This window comes from Ascaphus truei, chromosome 5 (assembly GCF_040206685.1).
Source record: "Ascaphus truei isolate aAscTru1 chromosome 5, aAscTru1.hap1, whole genome shotgun sequence".
Taxonomy (NCBI): Eukaryota; Metazoa; Chordata; class Amphibia; order Anura; family Ascaphidae; genus Ascaphus; species Ascaphus truei.
The window spans coordinates 275,771,483-275,787,911 of record NC_134487.1 but is presented as its reverse complement, the minus strand read 5'-3'; the positions used below and the strand labels follow the sequence as shown (position 1 = coordinate 275,787,911).

The window sequence follows — 16,429 nt, the reverse complement described above, 5'->3', positions numbered from 1 at the left end:
TGTCTGCAGTGATTGTGTGTATTAGGAATCTACTTGTGCTTCACGTCATGTGTGTTGTGTATAAGGTTTATATGAGTTGATTTCCTTGTTGAGTTTTTGGATAGTTAGTATACAGTAGATGTGTGTCATTCAAGGCAATGTGTTACTCACTTCTCTAGCACAGAAAGGGTTAGTACTTGTGTAAATGTTAAATCCAATGCTTGTATGTTGTGTAACAGTGTGTGTTTCTAGAAGGGTTGTGGATATACTGTAACAAGAGCATATCCACCTCTCCTGGTGACAGTAGACACTGAAGTTGATAGATTAGGTCGGCCTTTCTTTCTTATTTTCCCTAGGAAGGTTTAATGATTGCTCAGTCTCTTTCTGCCCCACGGCTAACCTCGTGCTATCCTTGGCAGTGGGAAGCTGGGGCGCAGTGCTCGCTGTGTGCCGTGGCTGAGCTGGGAGCAGCGCCGCGACAGGCCCTGAAGGAGGGTTATGTTCTGTGCTTATATGACTCATTTTGCAGTGCTTGTATAAGAAGGTGCTCTGACTGGGGCACTGCGTTCCAGCACTGAGAGGACAGTGCTCACAGCCTGTGTTAACAGACAGGGGGGAATATTAGCTGTATTATTATCTATATTAGCTCAGTGATTAATCCCATTAACCCTCAGATTCTAACAAAGGTGCCCTCTGCGTGTTTCTCTTCAAACAGCGATAAAGCACTGTAGGGTGCCCATGTGTCCAATGAAAATACACGGCAAAACAAGTTAAAAAATACAGGGAATACCCAGGATTGGGTGAACATTACTACACAGCGATGCAGGGACAGTACTAGGGTATACGTTCAATGAGCAATTACTTAGGATCCCAATTATTTTAGGAAGCCCCCATACTCTGAAGTCTTTCCTCTCCTCCTTAATGCGGCTTGATGCTTCCTACGTACAGTTACTCAACCTTGGTCACTGGTAAGTACCGTGCAACATGATTGGTATTGCGTTCTTACCCACTGGTCGAGAGAAACTGGGAAAGTATTAAATACAATTTCTGTAGGAAGCTAAAACCACTATGGTTGCCATGTAAACCAATGATGAGTACCATTGCACTCTTTCACATTTTCCGTTTGTTGAACAAAGATTACAAAATATTACTGGGGATCTGCAAGCTCAAAGTTCTAGTAGCCGTATAAGTCCTGGAGAAATGTAGGATCTGTTGTAGGTTGTGATAGCTTTTAGGAAACCAACATTGGGATTCAGTAGATACAGTAGATGAAATAATGGTGCCCAGAGCTTTCAAAACCTTATAGGTTTATTGTCCAAGTGTAAAACTAAGGATGGTTGTTGTCCACTGTTTTTCCCAGGAGGGAGGTACAGTGCATGGACTTCTTTACCCCCTTGTAAATTCTCCTTCTTTGTTGCCTGCGTCTGTTCCTTTTTTAATCCATTAATTTCGCCTCTCATTTTTCCCTCTTTCTTTCTCTCCTCCTGTGCCACTTTTAACTCTCTCTTCTCCTCTATAACCACTTTGAGCAAGTACATCCTTCACAGCCCAAAATAACCACAGGCATAGATATTGGACAAGTCCAATGTGTTATGGTAAGCTTACCCAGTACTTGAGTTTACCATAGCGCATGTAACTGGATTAGTATTTTGTAAGGATGGTGACCAGCTGCTAATGGTTTAAGATCCCCGCCCACTTACTCCCTGGTGTTCTGCTAAGGGCAAGGTATACAATACATTGACCTTTTCAAATCCCAGAGTCTTCCTCCATGAAAATGAAACAGAGAAGCAGGAGGAAATCAGCTCAGCGGACATGGTAAAAAAATAATAATTAGAAGTTAGAACTGGGGTTACCATGGCATGGTGGGCAAGCGTATCATACTTTGGCTAAAATATGTAACTAAAACACTAATTTAAATGAAGTATCAGAAGTAGTTAAATATGTGCTTTTATGCTGCAGAATCTAAATAATAAGAATGGGGTTGTATTAATGAAGTGTTGGGTTTTAATGAATTGGGATGTGTGTTGATCGTGGATATTGGACAAAACAAGTCACCATTTTATTTAACAGTTGACACCGGACACAAAACAGGTTTTCTGAAGCCAGGGTCACGTTTGGTATGATTGGCTCCCGATAGCATTAACACAGTTCCCTTTTAAATCACCCCAAGCCCTGTAATATTTCCTCCACTTTGTTGGGAAAAGGCAGCAGGATACAGATACTTGTGGATGGTATGTAGTGGTGATTATTAGTTAGAAACCGGTAAAAAGAGATGGCCTCACCATGGGGGGTGAACAGAGAAGGGGTTCTTTACTCACTGTCTCCAGGGTGGAAAAGGAAGTGAGGTGCAGTGTGGGTAAAGGAATAGTCTGGGGCAGACTATGTCTGAACAAACAGGAGGGGAGGCAGACTAGCCCATTCTGGTGAGGATCTCAGAAACTGCAGTAGCAGCTCACTGATTCCATGCCCGTTGGACAAAACAAGTCACCATTTTATTTAACAGTTGACACCGGACACAAAACAGGCCTTGCGCAATCTTGTTATCCCACTACAAAGATATTGGTATCTGTCCTTATGGTTCTCTGTGCCCACCCCCTTGTACTGAGAGTTAACCTGCCCAATGAGATGCTTATATTATCTCTCACTTATACTCACACTGCAGTGCCTCTGCGAGATCAGCCACCAGCTACAAGGTGGCCCACCAGCACAACCCTCCACCCACAAAGCTGTGACAAACATCAGCGGCTTAAAAACAACCAAACTTCTCCACAACTATCTCTGTCAGAGGTAGAAGTTGGTGGGAGGGGGGTCTCTGCTACTTGTACATCATGGATCTTCGGATCCACGTGCATCAGCCTTCTTAGGGGGCTGTAAATCAAGCTCCCTCTGGGTTAATTCACCCAAACAGACGTGAACTCCTATTCCAGTCAATAGCAGTTAACGCCCGTTCAGGTGTGTTAAGCCGCAACAGAGCTTGATAAATCTTGGGGTAAAAGAGGCAGGGATCCTTTTTTTCACTGTTTGCTTGGGGGGTGATACCTTCTTCCATGAGGCGGCCACCGCACATCTAGCCGCTGTAGGAATGAAGGAGATTAATTTTCTTGTTGGGCGGTCAGCAATCTCTATTGGCCTGGCCAACAAGTAGGTTAACGGTTCAATGGGTATAAAAAGAAAAAATCTTGTATTAGGCTAAAGTTATGTTTAAATGTATGTACACTGTATAAATGCCAAATAAAATTTTTTGAAACAAAAAAAAAAAAAAGAGGCAGGGACCCCCTCTCCCCCCTAGCCTTGTAGCCCTCCTCCCTCAGAAAACGAAACTCTTCCTCTATCTCAGGGACACTAAACTCTAGTCTATCCCGCCCCAACACCAGGTTTTCAGGATATCCCTGCTTCAGCTCAGGTGGCTCAATCTGAGGCTTTTCCGGCCCACGCATATTCTTCATTATTTTTTTAGACCATTATGTGAGAGTGAACCTTAAAAATGTTTCTTATTCAGGATCCCAACCCCTGAAAATGAACATGTATCTCCAACCACAGTCTAAACATTTTCCAAGGCTCTCTAGGCTTTTTTCCTCCCACCCCTTAGGCCAATTCAAAGCAATTCAATTGAAAGAAATAGAGAAGCACTATTATGGGAAAAGAAGCATTGCCAATCTTAATCCTTGTCATCGTGAGTAGTAGTCCAGTCCTATTTGTGTATGTCTGCATTTCCTACAGCGATAGAAAGCCACAAGGAACTAAATGCATGAAAACAGAACTGGATGGAAATCTTATAATGATGCAGAGTTAGGTTGACTGTGCTGAAAGAAAACTGTTTGCCAGTTGGTTATAACCGGTACTATAGGTTGGGTGATACAAGGGCAGGGCCCAACACAATATTAAAATGGCATACAGTACCGTACCTGTATAAATTACTATTAAACCCTTAAATCAGTCCATGGCTCCTATTCAATATGATGTGATGCAGTCTTCTTGCTTGGGAAGATGTCAGCCCCATACAAATGAATAGAGCTTACATTTTCCTAAGCAAGGAAAAGTCAACTTCACAGCACTATTAAATAGGGCATTTGTGTTAGGGATAATTGCAACTACATGTTCTGTAGGAAGGAAGTAAAAGTTAGGAAGCGAGATGGGGATACCCACAATTAACATGACATTAAATGCTGCTTTGACTATCAATACAATGTTAAGCAGGATACACAGATGGAAAAAGTCATGTGACAAGAACATTATTCATGTTTTGCAACCAAGTGCTGCTTATCCTGCAAATGCAGTGTATATTTACCATAATAATGTAAACCCCCCCCCCCTTTGGGATTACTAGGGGCCTTAAGAGGTTAACTTTTTTGGCCCCTATAGAGTAACGGCCCTTCCCTATCACATGGTGCTCAACAGAAGTTAAGCCCTGCCGCCTTCTGCCTGGAGACTGTGACATCACACAGGGATATAAATAGTAAGGGGGAAGCTTCTGGAGCTCAGATCCCAGGAGGAGTACACTGGCGACACACTTTATTCGAGCTCGACTAGTCCCACGAATTCGGGTATACCCGGGTGTATTGAGGTTTGTGACTGTTTTCTGCCCGAGTGCATTGAGGTATTTTCCAGGCAGGGATTGAAGCATTTTATTCCCACTGGCTGCAATACTGCACAGTATATATATATATATATATATACTGCATTACAATTCATGAATTTATGCCATCTGGTAGACACGCGAAGCATTGCAGCCTATTAAATCCTAATCATTATCATTTAACAGATCAGCCGCCCGTCAGCCAGGCATGAACCCAGGCTGGGAAGGCAAACGCAACGGTGCTTGTCAGAGGTGAGGAGCGGCGCATTCCAGGTATCTGCCAGGTACATACTGGGTATTTGCTCGAATAAAGTGTGTCGGTGCAGTAGAAGAAGAGGGATCTCACTGTGAATAGTGTATATACGGTCCTATGTTTAGGATATTATAAGGATCCCCTTTTATTTTCTTCTAGTTAGATAGTGACCCACGGAGATGGTCCCATACTGCTCTAAAGGTTCACAGGGAGACAGGCTATACCCAAAGGGGGCTACACAAGCTATCACCCTTGGGCATAGATGGGTTGGACCAGCCCCACCGGAATGTCCCTAACGGGCTCTCATCCAGAAGGCAACATAGTGGCAGGCCGCCCCAAGATGGGGAGGCTGATCTCAGAGGGAGGAGTACCAGGCCTGCCAAGGATATACAAGATGCACTGTGTATAATTGATGTGAGACTATGTGTAAAAGATAATAAAGCTGCTGTTTAAATGAATAAAGATCCTGATGCCCATCGTTGCATCATTGCAGGCAACCCAGCCTGCATGAAGCTTGCACCTTGAATAAGGTAATGCAGCCTGAGTAGCCAAAAATACAGACACTGATGTAAACTGGGGCGGGGAGGGTTACAATAGCATTTGAGCCCTCACAACCCCCTTTCCCATTTCATGTATGTGATTGTACATCTGGGATTGTTTGCTTGTTTCCTACACTCTAAGATCATACAGCCGTCCTGGAACTGTTCTGGGTGAGACGCACTGGGACGTGGAGAGGAATATAATTAAAATGATGTCCAGGAGAATGGGACACTGGATAGGCTTTATCTACTATTGATAGATTGTTGTCTCTTACTCTGTGTCAGAGTAATGAAGTGTCAGAGCGGCTGGACTGTGTGGCTGCAGCTCAGGAGACGGCTGCCATGTGTCTGCTCCCATGGGCAGGTTATTCTCAGCGAACTTTGGGCTAGAGCCATTTCTGACCCATAAAGGGACGGCATTAGGCTTTGTGGGGCCCAAGGCAGCATGCTGGCAGCGGGGTCCCCCTGTAAAAAAAATAGGGGGGGGGGACTTACCTAGACCAGCAGCCCTCCTCCAGCAGCATCATGGCGTCATGTCGCATTGCTGTGCTGCAGGGGGTGGCCCGCTGCGGAGATGGTGAGAATGGACACCCCGCCAACAGCTACCTCTGACGGTCCGGGGGCCCCGCGCTTCCTCCTCTCCCTCCTCCTGTCAGTGCCCACATCCATCTTCTGACCGAAGAGGGTAGCTGGAGCGAGGGGGGGTTCCGGACTCCCTCCTCCAGCTCCCCCATCCGGTCGGGTGAAAGTTGGATCCCGGCACCTACAGGAGGAGGGAGAGGAGGAAGTGTGGGGTCTATAATTTCGCATTCTGTGTAACTTCAGATACACCACACAGAGAAACTAAGGCCTCTGACATATAGACTTCTCCCGTGCAGAGGCTGAGGGAAAGCGGCTGCTTTCCCTTGCCATAGTAGATGGGCCGTGGGGGGCGTGCCGAGGGGCGTCACGGAGCTGGTTCGCCCTTATTGACCGGCCTGTCATGCCAAGAAATCAGTTTGAACTGATTTGTTGCGCAACGCGTGCCCGCTTCCGCCCGCACGCCACATGGACGCGAACACTGCCTTATGGCAGTCTGTTCACTCAGCGTCCACACGGTCTGCGGCACCATGTCCGAGGCCTTAGAAGCACTGTGCATAGGGTGACCACCCGTCCCCCTTTTGCCGGGACAGTCCCGGTTTTTCGACAGCTGTCCCAGTTTCCTCTGTGTACCGGAAATGTCCCGTTTTTTCTTCCATGTGTTCCCTTTTTTTTCCGCGTTGCCGGCGGTGCGCTAGTAATTAGCTGCGGTGCGTGAGTCTGCGGCGGCGCAGAGGAGGAGACTGCAGCAGCCCGGCTGGTAAGTATTTTTTTTTTTTTCTAATGCACACCCTTCCCCCCCGGCAGTTTCCTACCTTGTTGGCCAATCCCCTGCGTCCCGGCATTAAGTCCCGCCCCCCGGCATCATCCTTCACCAAGGCCCGGTATGTGGGAATGGATGGAAGGGCGCCGTGGGGGGGGGGGGGGGAAGGGCCAGCGTGCCTCTGGGGGTCAGGATAAGCGTGCCTGGGGGCGGGGCTTCCTGCGGCAGAGCACACGTGGTGTGTCTCTGCCCGCTCCTGGCTCCTCTGACGCGGTGTCTCCTGCCCGCTGGGGTGATATGAGGTGGGTTTTTAATGCCTTTGCCTCCTGTCCTGGCGCTCTCTCCCCCCCCCCCCCCCGGTCCCTTTGGTTCGGGAGATGGGCGCGGGGGCGGGCAGTGGTGGCTGCACGGTGTGTCCCCATTCTGCCCCGGGAACCCGTGGCGGCCCGCCGGGGGAGGGGGGGCGGCAGTTTGTACCTTTGCGTCCCGGCGCTCCTACCCCCCCCCCCCCTTGGTGCGGGAGATGGGCGCGGGGGTGGGTGCAGGGGGAGGCGGGGCTGCCTGCTCGTGGCTGCCTCTGTCTGTACTCCACTGTGAGTGTGTGTACCAGTGTGTGTGTGTGTTTGTACCAGTGTGTGTGTATGTGTGTGTGTGTCTGTGTACCAGTGTGTGTCTGTGTACCTGTGTGTGTGTGTGTACCTGTGTGTGTGTGTGTGTGTGTGTGTACCAGTGTGTGTGTGTGTGTGTGTGTGTGTGTGTGTGTGTGTGTGTGTGTGTGTGTGTGTGTACCAGTGTGTGTGTGTACCAGTGTGTGTGTGTGTGTGTGTGTGTGTGTACCAGTGTGTGTGTGTGTGTGTACCAGTGTGTGTGTGTGTACCAGTGTGTATGTATGTGTGTGTCTGTGTACCAGTGTGTATCTGTGTACCAGTGTGTGTGTGTGTACCAGTGTGTATGTGTGTGTGTGTGTGTACCAGTGTGTGTGTGTGTGTGTGTACCAGTGTGTACCAGTGTGTGTGTGTGTGTGTACCAGTGTGTGTGTGTGTGTGTACCAGTGTGTGTGTGTGTACCAGTGTGTGTACCAGTGTGTGTGTGTGTGTGTACCTGTGTGTGTGTGTGTACCAGTGTGTGTGTGTGTACCTGAGTGTGTGTGTGTGTGTGTGTACCAGTGTGTGTGTCTGTGTGTGTGTGCGTACCAGTGTGTGTTCGTGCCGTGTGTGTGTACCACTGTGTGTGTGTACCAGTGTGTGTGTACCAGTGTGTGTGTGTGTGTGTACCAGTGTGTATGTGTGTGTGTACCAGTGTGTGTGTACCAGTGTGTGCGTGTGTGTACCAGTGTGTGTGTGTGTGTGTACCAGTGTGTGTGTGTGTGTACCAGTGTGTGTGTTTGTATACCAGTTTGTGTGTGTGTACCAGTGTGTGTGTGTGTGTGTGTGTACCAGTGTGAGTGTGTGTGTGTGTGTGTGTGTGTGTGTGTACCAGTGTGTGTACCAGTGTGTGTACCAGTGTGTGTACCAGTGTGTGTGTGTACCAGTGTGTGTGTACCAGTGTGTGTGTACCAGTGTGTGTACCAGTGTGTGTACCAGTGTGTGTGTACCAGTGTGTGTGTACCAGTGTGTGGCTCTCCCTCTGTCTCCCTCTCCCCCTGTCTCCCTCTCCCCCTGTCTCCCTCTCCCCCTGTCTCCCTCTCCCCTGTCTCCCTCTCCCCCTGTCTCCCTCTCCCCCTGTCTCCCTCTCCCCCTGTCTCCCTGTCTCCCTGTCCCCCTGTCTCCCTCTCTCCCTCTCTCCCTGTCTCCCTCTCTCCCTGTCTCCCTCTCTCCCTGTCTCCCTGTCTCTCTCTCTCCCTGTCTCTCTCTCTCCCTGTCTCTCTCTCTCCCTGTCTCTCTCTCTCCCTGTCTCTCTCACCCTCTCTCTCTGTGTCTCTCTCATCCTCTCTCTCTGTGTCTCTCTTACCCTCTCTCTCTCTCTGTGTCTCTCACACTCTTTCTCTCTCGGTCTCTCTCACCCTCGGTCTCTCTCACCCTCGGTCTCTCTCACCCTCTGTCTCTCTCACCCTTTGTCTCTCTCACCCTCTGTCCCTCTCTCTCTCTCACCCTCTCTCTGTCTCTCTCACCCTCTCTCTGTCTCTCTCACTCTCTCACCCTCTCATGTCTCTCTCACCCTCTCTCTGTCTCTCTCACCCTCTCTCTGTCTCTCTCACCCTCTCTCTGTCTCTCTCACCCTCTCTCTCTCTGTCTCTCTCACCCTCTCTCTCTCTGTCTCTCTCACCCTCTCTCACCCTCTCTCTCTCTCTCTCTCTCTCTCTCTCTCTCTCTCTCTGTCTCTCTCACCCTCTCTCTCTCTGTCTCTTTCACCCTCTCTCTCTCTGTCTTTCTCACCCTCTCTCTGTATCTCTCACCCTCTCTCTGTCTCTCTGTCTCTGTCTCTGTCTCTGTCTCTGTCTCTCTCTCTCTCTCTCTCTCTCTCTCTCTCTCTCTCTCTCTCTCTCTCTCACCCTCTCTGTCTCTCTGTCTCTCTCACCCTCTCTGTGTCTCTGTCTCTCTCACCCTCTCTGTTTCTCTCTGTCTCTCTCACTCTCTCTGTCTCTCTCACCCTCTCTGTCTCTCTCACCCTCTCTGTCTCTCTCACCCTCTCTCTCTCTTACCCTCTCTCTCTCTTACCCTCTCCCTCTCTCTCGCCCTCTCTCTCTCTCACCCTCTCTCTCTCTCTGTCTCTCTCACCCTCTCTCTCTCTCTCTCTCTCACACACCCTCTCTCTGTCTGCCTTTCTCACCCTCTCTCTGTCTGTCTCTCTCACCCTCTCTCTGTCTGTCTCTCTCACCCTCTCTCTCTCTGTCTCTCTCACCCTCCCTGTCTTATCTTAACTGCCGTATACCTACACCGACGTAACCTACACTTCTTTCTTCCAGATCTGACTCAAGCTTCACACGGGAGACATCGGAATACAGGTAAGGAACACCTCCCCTCTAGTATAGTACCTTGAGGGACTGCGGATCAGGTAAGATCCCAGGCGGGATTGCGGCTTTAGAAATTGTGAAGAAGCGGCATCCTGACACTGGTTAATGGGTTCAGAATCATTCACATCTGGGGTTTTTTTGTTCGATTAGTGAGGTCAACACACACACACACACACAACTATGTTACAAGGACTAATGGTAGTAAAGTATAAATGTACTACAATAAATAAACTGTTATGTAAAAAATAAAAAATGTCCCAGTTTTTCATTTTCAAAATCTGGTCACCCTAACTGTGCATCATCAGGTTCAAACGTATTGTCTCTTGTAAAGTTCAATCGAAAAAAAAATGTTTTCTTCTGCATTGTGGCATTGTGCGGAGCACTCTAATACAGCGCATGAAAATAACACAGGCACATACTGCATAGTGAGGGGTCAGACAGGCCAATTCTTTTGTATGGACAAATGTGAACCCCTTCAATGGCATGAGGACATCGGCACATTGCAGTTATAGCTGCTGACTGACTCCTAATGCCAGCAGCGGTTTCTCTTCACTGCACAAATTCTCTAAGACAGTGGTTTCCAAGTCCAATTATTTTGACTGAACCCCCTGTGCTGAAGCCGGGACATCTGACCTGTTGGGGTTCTTGAGGACTGGTGTTGGGAACCCCTTCTCTAAGCACACTGATAAACACTTTAAAGACAGTAATATATACAGTGATTTGCACACAAAGGTATACATTAGTATACTGCAGAAATGGTGAGGCTTTTGGTTCATTGCTTAAATACCGATTTTTATTTTATAGCACTGTACACATAATTTTGATAGCACAATGAGCCCCTGTCCGTAGAGCTTACAATCTACGTTTTGTGTCTGAGGCACAGGGAGATAAAGTGACTTGCCGAAGGTCAAGTTGATGCTGGGATGCAAACAGGGCTCCCCTGCTTCAATGTGAGTGTCGTTTTCAGAGTCTGTGCCTTTACTCACTGAGTAAACTCTATCAGCTACTCTCCTGATAGAGAACTGATCAGATACACTTTGTAGCTGCACAGTCAGGAGGATGAAAGAAAACAAAACAAAATGGCAACAAGGGGGTTGAAAGAATAAAGTTTGGTGCATGGATGACGGCAAGTGGGGATGTGGGGAGGGTACTGCTTCAGTCCCCCCTGGCTTTTCCCCTAAGGGTGTAGTCTCCTTCCCCCCCTCACCGGACTACAGCCTCCATTCACTTTCTCTCCTCTCTCGATAGGCTGGTGAATCAGAGAAGTAGAGGAGACAGTCTATTTTAGGTGAGATTGCTGTAGCACCCATGACCCTCCATCTTTACCCAAGCCTTTTTCAGCAACCTTGAACCTTCAGCTCTTTGCTTGTACCCTAGTGTATGTGATCCTCCTGCTCTTCCCCTCAGACCACCTCTGTCCTACCCCTTAGATCACTTCAACCTCTCTTGCTCTACTCCTAAACTATCTACTATCCTCCTGCCTTTTGCCTCCAAACTCCTTGAACGTCTTGTATTCTCTCGATTGCTACACTTTCTCAACACCTATTCTGTACTAGACCCTCTACAATCTGGCTTCCGCACTGCTCACTCTACTGAAACAGCCCTCACTAAAATAACTGACGACCTCCACGCTGCCAAAGACAGAGGTCATTACACTCTGCTCATATTACTCGACCTCTCTGCAGCATTCGACACCGTGGACCACCCTCTTCTCCTTCACATTCTCCATACTCTTGGTATTCGGACAAAGCTTTATCCTGGATCTCCTCTTACCTCTCCCATCGTACCTTCAGTGTCTCTTTTGCTAACACCTCCTCCTCCTCTATTGATCTCTCTGTGGGGGTACCCCAGGGCTCTGTCCTGGGACCCCTTCTCTTTTCTCTCTACACACTCTCTCTAGGTGACCTAATCACATCTTTTGGGTTTAAATATCACCTCTATTCTGACGACACACAAATTTACCTTTCAACCCCTGACCTTACACCTGCTATACAGACCAAAGTTTCTGAATGCCTCTCTGGAATATCATCCTGGATGGCCATCCGCCGACTGAAACTTAACATGGCAAAAACAGAGCTCCTTATACTACCTCCCAAACCTGGCCCTACTACATCCTTCCACATTGCTATTGGAAATACGATCATTCACCCAGTAGCCCAAGCACGCTGCCTAGGGGTCACACTTGATTCCTCTCTCTCATTCTCCTCTCATATTCAAAACGTTTCTAAAACTTGTCGCTTTTTCCTCCGCAATATCACAAAGATACGCCCTTTCCTCTGTTACTCAACTGCTAAAACTCTGACTCAGGCCCTCATTCTCTCACGTCTCGATTACTGCAACCTCCTGCTGTCCGGCCTTCCTACCTCTCACCTGTCTCCCCTACAATCTATCCTAAACACTGCTGCCAGAATCACTCTACTCTTTCCTAAATCTGTCTCAGCGTCTCCCCTGCTGAAATCCCTCTCCTGGCTTCCGATTAAATCGCGTATCTCACACTCAATTCTACTGCTCACTTTTAAAGCTTTACATTCTTCTGCCCCTCATTACATCTCAGCCCTAATTTCTCGCTATGCACCATCACGACTCTTGCGTTCTTCTCAAGGATGTCTTCTTTCTACCCCCTTTGTATCTAAAGCTCTCTCCCGCCTTAAACCTTTCTCACTTTCTGCCCCACACCTCTGGAATGCTCTTCCCCTCAATACCCGACTAGCCCCCTCGCTATCCACCTTTAAGACCCACCTTAAGACACATCTGCTTAAAGAAGCATATGAGTAGCACTGGATAATCATGGACACATGACACAAAGCTTGGCCTCCTGCAGACGCACTTACTAGTATTCCCTCCTACTGTCTCTGTACGTTCTCCCTACCTACCAATTAGATTGTAAGCTCCTCGGAGCAGGGACTCCTTCCTTAATGTTACTTTTACAGTATGTCTGAAGCACTTATTCCCATGATGTGTTATTTATATTTGTTATTTATATGACATGTATTACTACTGTGAAGCGCTATGTACATTTTATGGCGCTATACAAATAAAGACATACATACATACATCTACCCCTCACCCTCTCTTCCCACCTTAAACTCTGTCCTCTCTCTGTTCCACTATTACACTCCCTCCCTTTCATCACCCATTAGACCCTATCCCTCTTTCTCTTCCCCCCATTAGACTTTCTCCCTCCCTCTCTTCCCCTTAGACTCTCTTCCCCTCTTAGACTCTGTACCCTCTCTCTCCCCTTAGAATCTCCCCCTCTCTCTCTTTCCTCCTTAGGCTGGGGCCATAGAGGGTTGAACCGAGCCGCGCTGACGCTGAGGCAGCGGGCGCGATCGGAGGCGGGGGGAGACTGAGGGAAGCGGGGCAGTGACGTCGCTGGGCCAATCGGGCGCGACGCGCCGACGCCACGGCGCCGTGACATTGACGCAGCTCCGCGCTGATTGGATGTTTTCAGCCGACAGCGCGCTGAAAAACAGCTTGGCTGTCGGCTGAAAACTCCAGCGCCTCAGCACGCATGCGGACGCTCGCGTGAGCCCCCTCTCAAGGCATCCTCATTGAGGATGCAGGGGCTCAGCGCGGAGCGTCGGCATGGCTCAGCGCGGCCTGTCCTATGGACTCGAGCAAAGGAATGGAAGCAGGCACACGGTCTTTCTAAAGGTGCAGTTTATTGTGCCACCAAAGGTCCAACGTTTCGGCAAATAGATTGCCTTTATCAAGGAGAGGGCTACAGAACATGTTAAACATACCACAATATATACACAAATGGGTACTCACCCCCCCACGATCACTGCTGCCTTGCTCCTGGATGTCAACGCCCCCATCGTGACGTCAGGGCACCAGCGCGACGCAGCGTGATGACGTCATGCACCACCAGGTCTACATATGACTTCTATGGACTTGGCCTTAGACACTCTCCCACTCTTCTCCCGGTAGACTCTTCCCCTCTCTCTTCCCCCTTAGAATATCTCCCTCTCTCTTCCTCCCCCTTAGACTCTCTCCCTCTCTTTCCCCCTAAGGCTGAGTCCACTGTGCGGCTGACCGCGCTTGGCGCTTAGCACGGTCAGTGTCATGGAACAGGTATACCCCTGTCTACACTTCTGTTTCACCCCCCCCTTTTTCCTCGCAGCCCTGCTTGTCAGCTTATTAGTGCTAGCTGTATGTGTTTGGTTCTGCACACAAACACAGTGCCATTTCCCCTCTCCCAGCAGCTTGTTGTATTAAAGATGCAACATTATTGCTACATGTTGTAGCTTCCCCAGACACTCCTGTGAGTTGCCATAGCAGCCCCAGCCTTTCTCTCAAATGGGCTAGTCTGCTTTCTCCCCCTCTGCTCTGCCCACAGATGGTCTGTCCCCAGACTATCTTACTACCCAACATACATTGCCATTTCTTTTCCACCATTCCTCTGGACTCGTGAGTACCTCACTGTAACCCCTGTAATGGTGCTGCAGGATTATCTTTTCACCTCCCTTTACTACTAAGCACACATAGAGATTTAGACCTACTGTACACCTCTACACAAGATACTGTATTTCCCTGCTTTCTCCAAAATAAAGTAAGAAAAGAAACAGACCTTGTCGTGCTTGGAAAAGAGGGCCGAGTTGACACTATCTGAGCTAAGTCATCACCACGTGACCCTCTGGCTTCCAGAATAGTCAGCACAATGAATGCAAATGTGTCCAGCCACGCTCACGCGGCGCACTGCTGCATGGGGTGCCACCGGGCCTGGAACAGTTGTGCCAGCTCTCCCCCTGGCAGCCATGGAACCCTTGAGGGGTGCCCACGGAACCCCAGTTGAAAATCACTGCTTTAGACAATGTCTGCCCCTCCTTCTCTACCCCTTAGACCACTGCTACCCATCATGCTCTACCCCATAGATAACTTCTGCCTCTCCTGCTCTACTCCTCTCCTCCTTCTGCCCTACTCACATATGTGTGTGTGTGTGTGTGTGTGTGTGTGTGTGTGTGTGTGTGTGTGTGTGTGTGTGTGTGTGTGTGTGTGTGTGTGTGTGTGTGTAGGTAGGGAGAGAGGTTCCTCAAAAACAATGTTACAAGTTCATACAAAAGCTATTGTGCATTAATACGGAGACATTCCAGCCATACAGTAGTATGATGGGTACAATGTTTTGGGCCCCAGAAACCCATTTTTAAAACCACTTTGAATACTTGAAAAAGTTGTTCCCATGTCTTTATCATGCTGCATGTTGTATGCTCCTCCGCTGTACAGAGTGCCACCATGTTTTGTCAGACTAGGGTGTGTAGATACCAGTAAAGCCACGGAGCACAGCACCTTCAGTCACAAAATAGTTCCAGCTAGGGCCACAGACAGCTTTCCGGGGGCCCCGCAGTGTTGGCGGCTTAGCAAGGCTCCGCCATCTCTTTTCCTCTCGTTCACCCCCACCTGTCTCCTCTTGCTCCTACCTCTCTCGCTTCCACCTCTCTAGCCCCACCTCTCTCCCTCTCTTGCCCCCCTCCCTTATTTCTAACACACTACCCCCCCCCTTCTCTAACACAATAACATCCCCCAATCGCTAACACACACACACATACCATACCATACCTGGGGAGGGGGGCGAGGCGTGCAGTGCCGTGGCGAGCTGGAAGTTGTCCAACGTCCGGCACGGGGGCTGGGCTGACAGGTGGCCCAGATTCCAGCAGCCCTGAATGGGTGTAACAGTCTATACCGGGTTACTTTTTCATGCACTACAGCAACACTATTTAGTAGTGCAAACACTAACCTTGCAACTTGTCTTAAATTCCTATGTATAGTGATTTTATAGCACACTGTGATTTGGAATTCACATAATCCTAAACTCCCATTTTATAAGAACAGTTACTCAGAGCCTGCTTCTATGGGGCATTTGTTCTAGAGGATTATCTATTCAAAGCCCTTATGTTTCCCATCACATTGAAGCAATTCCTGTTATGTAATAACCTGCTGCCCCAAGACAGACTATCCATTGTCGATGTAGAATGTCTTGGTTATACTGTCAAAAGGTTTCTATTCCCCACACATCAGGTAATATGTTAAATTGTCACGTGTATCCCTCCTACCACTGAATGAGACATGAAGAGAGACAGAATGAACATATGGCCAAACTATTCTGGTCCTCCGAACACATAGGAACAGAGTGTATATTGCCGTGCATTACATAACATTGAAAAAGTCCCCACTTCAATTAACTGTGTATAGTAAAGTTCCATAAAGATAATGCAGTCCTTGGTGGTATTTAGAATATTTGTCTGTAGGAACACTATCCTGGTCTGAGTGTATACACTGTTTGATGCTAATTCTGTTAAGCAATATCCTCAGAGTCAGTTGTAGCAATTAGAGACCAATATACTATGGGCCTGATTCACATAGGGCACTAAGCTATCACACCATGAATGGGAGTAAAAGCGTGCTAAAACTTAGCCCCCTTTTGTGGATCTGGACCTATGTATATGAATTTATATTGCACATGTATTTAGTTTGTTAGTGTTACATCTCTAGCCTGAGAAATATGACACTATCCTTGATGTTGTTTTCAACAGTGTCCTTGGTGCATAAAAAAAAACACACCTCTCCAACCTTTTCTTGAAAGTTTTCAAAGCTATGATGAGAGTAGAACAGGTGTGCACAAACTGAGGGGCGCAACATTTTCTGGGGGCGCCACGGTGCTTACAGAGGCCCCGCGCTCTTCTCCACAACATTTTAATTAAATGCCGCAGAAGCATGCGAGGCCTACTGTATGTAACTGCCTCTTACCTTGTGTCCCACGGCTTCTGGCACCGCATCGCTACGGTGGCGC

At 48.3% G+C, this 16,429-nt stretch overlaps 1 long non-coding RNA gene across 2 annotated transcripts in view; it reads left to right on the top strand.

Moving 5' to 3' along the window:
* The first annotated feature begins 6,897 nt into the window (after positions 1-6,897).
* Positions 6,898-16,429, top strand: part of LOC142495966 (uncharacterized) — a 128,930-nt gene continuing 119,398 nt past the window's right edge. For both annotated transcript variants that reach the window (XR_012801873.1, XR_012801872.1), the window contains exons 1-2: positions 6,898-6,991; positions 9,595-9,633. This is a non-coding gene — a long non-coding RNA (uncharacterized LOC142495966). The remainder of the gene's footprint in view (positions 6,992-9,594; positions 9,634-16,429) is intronic.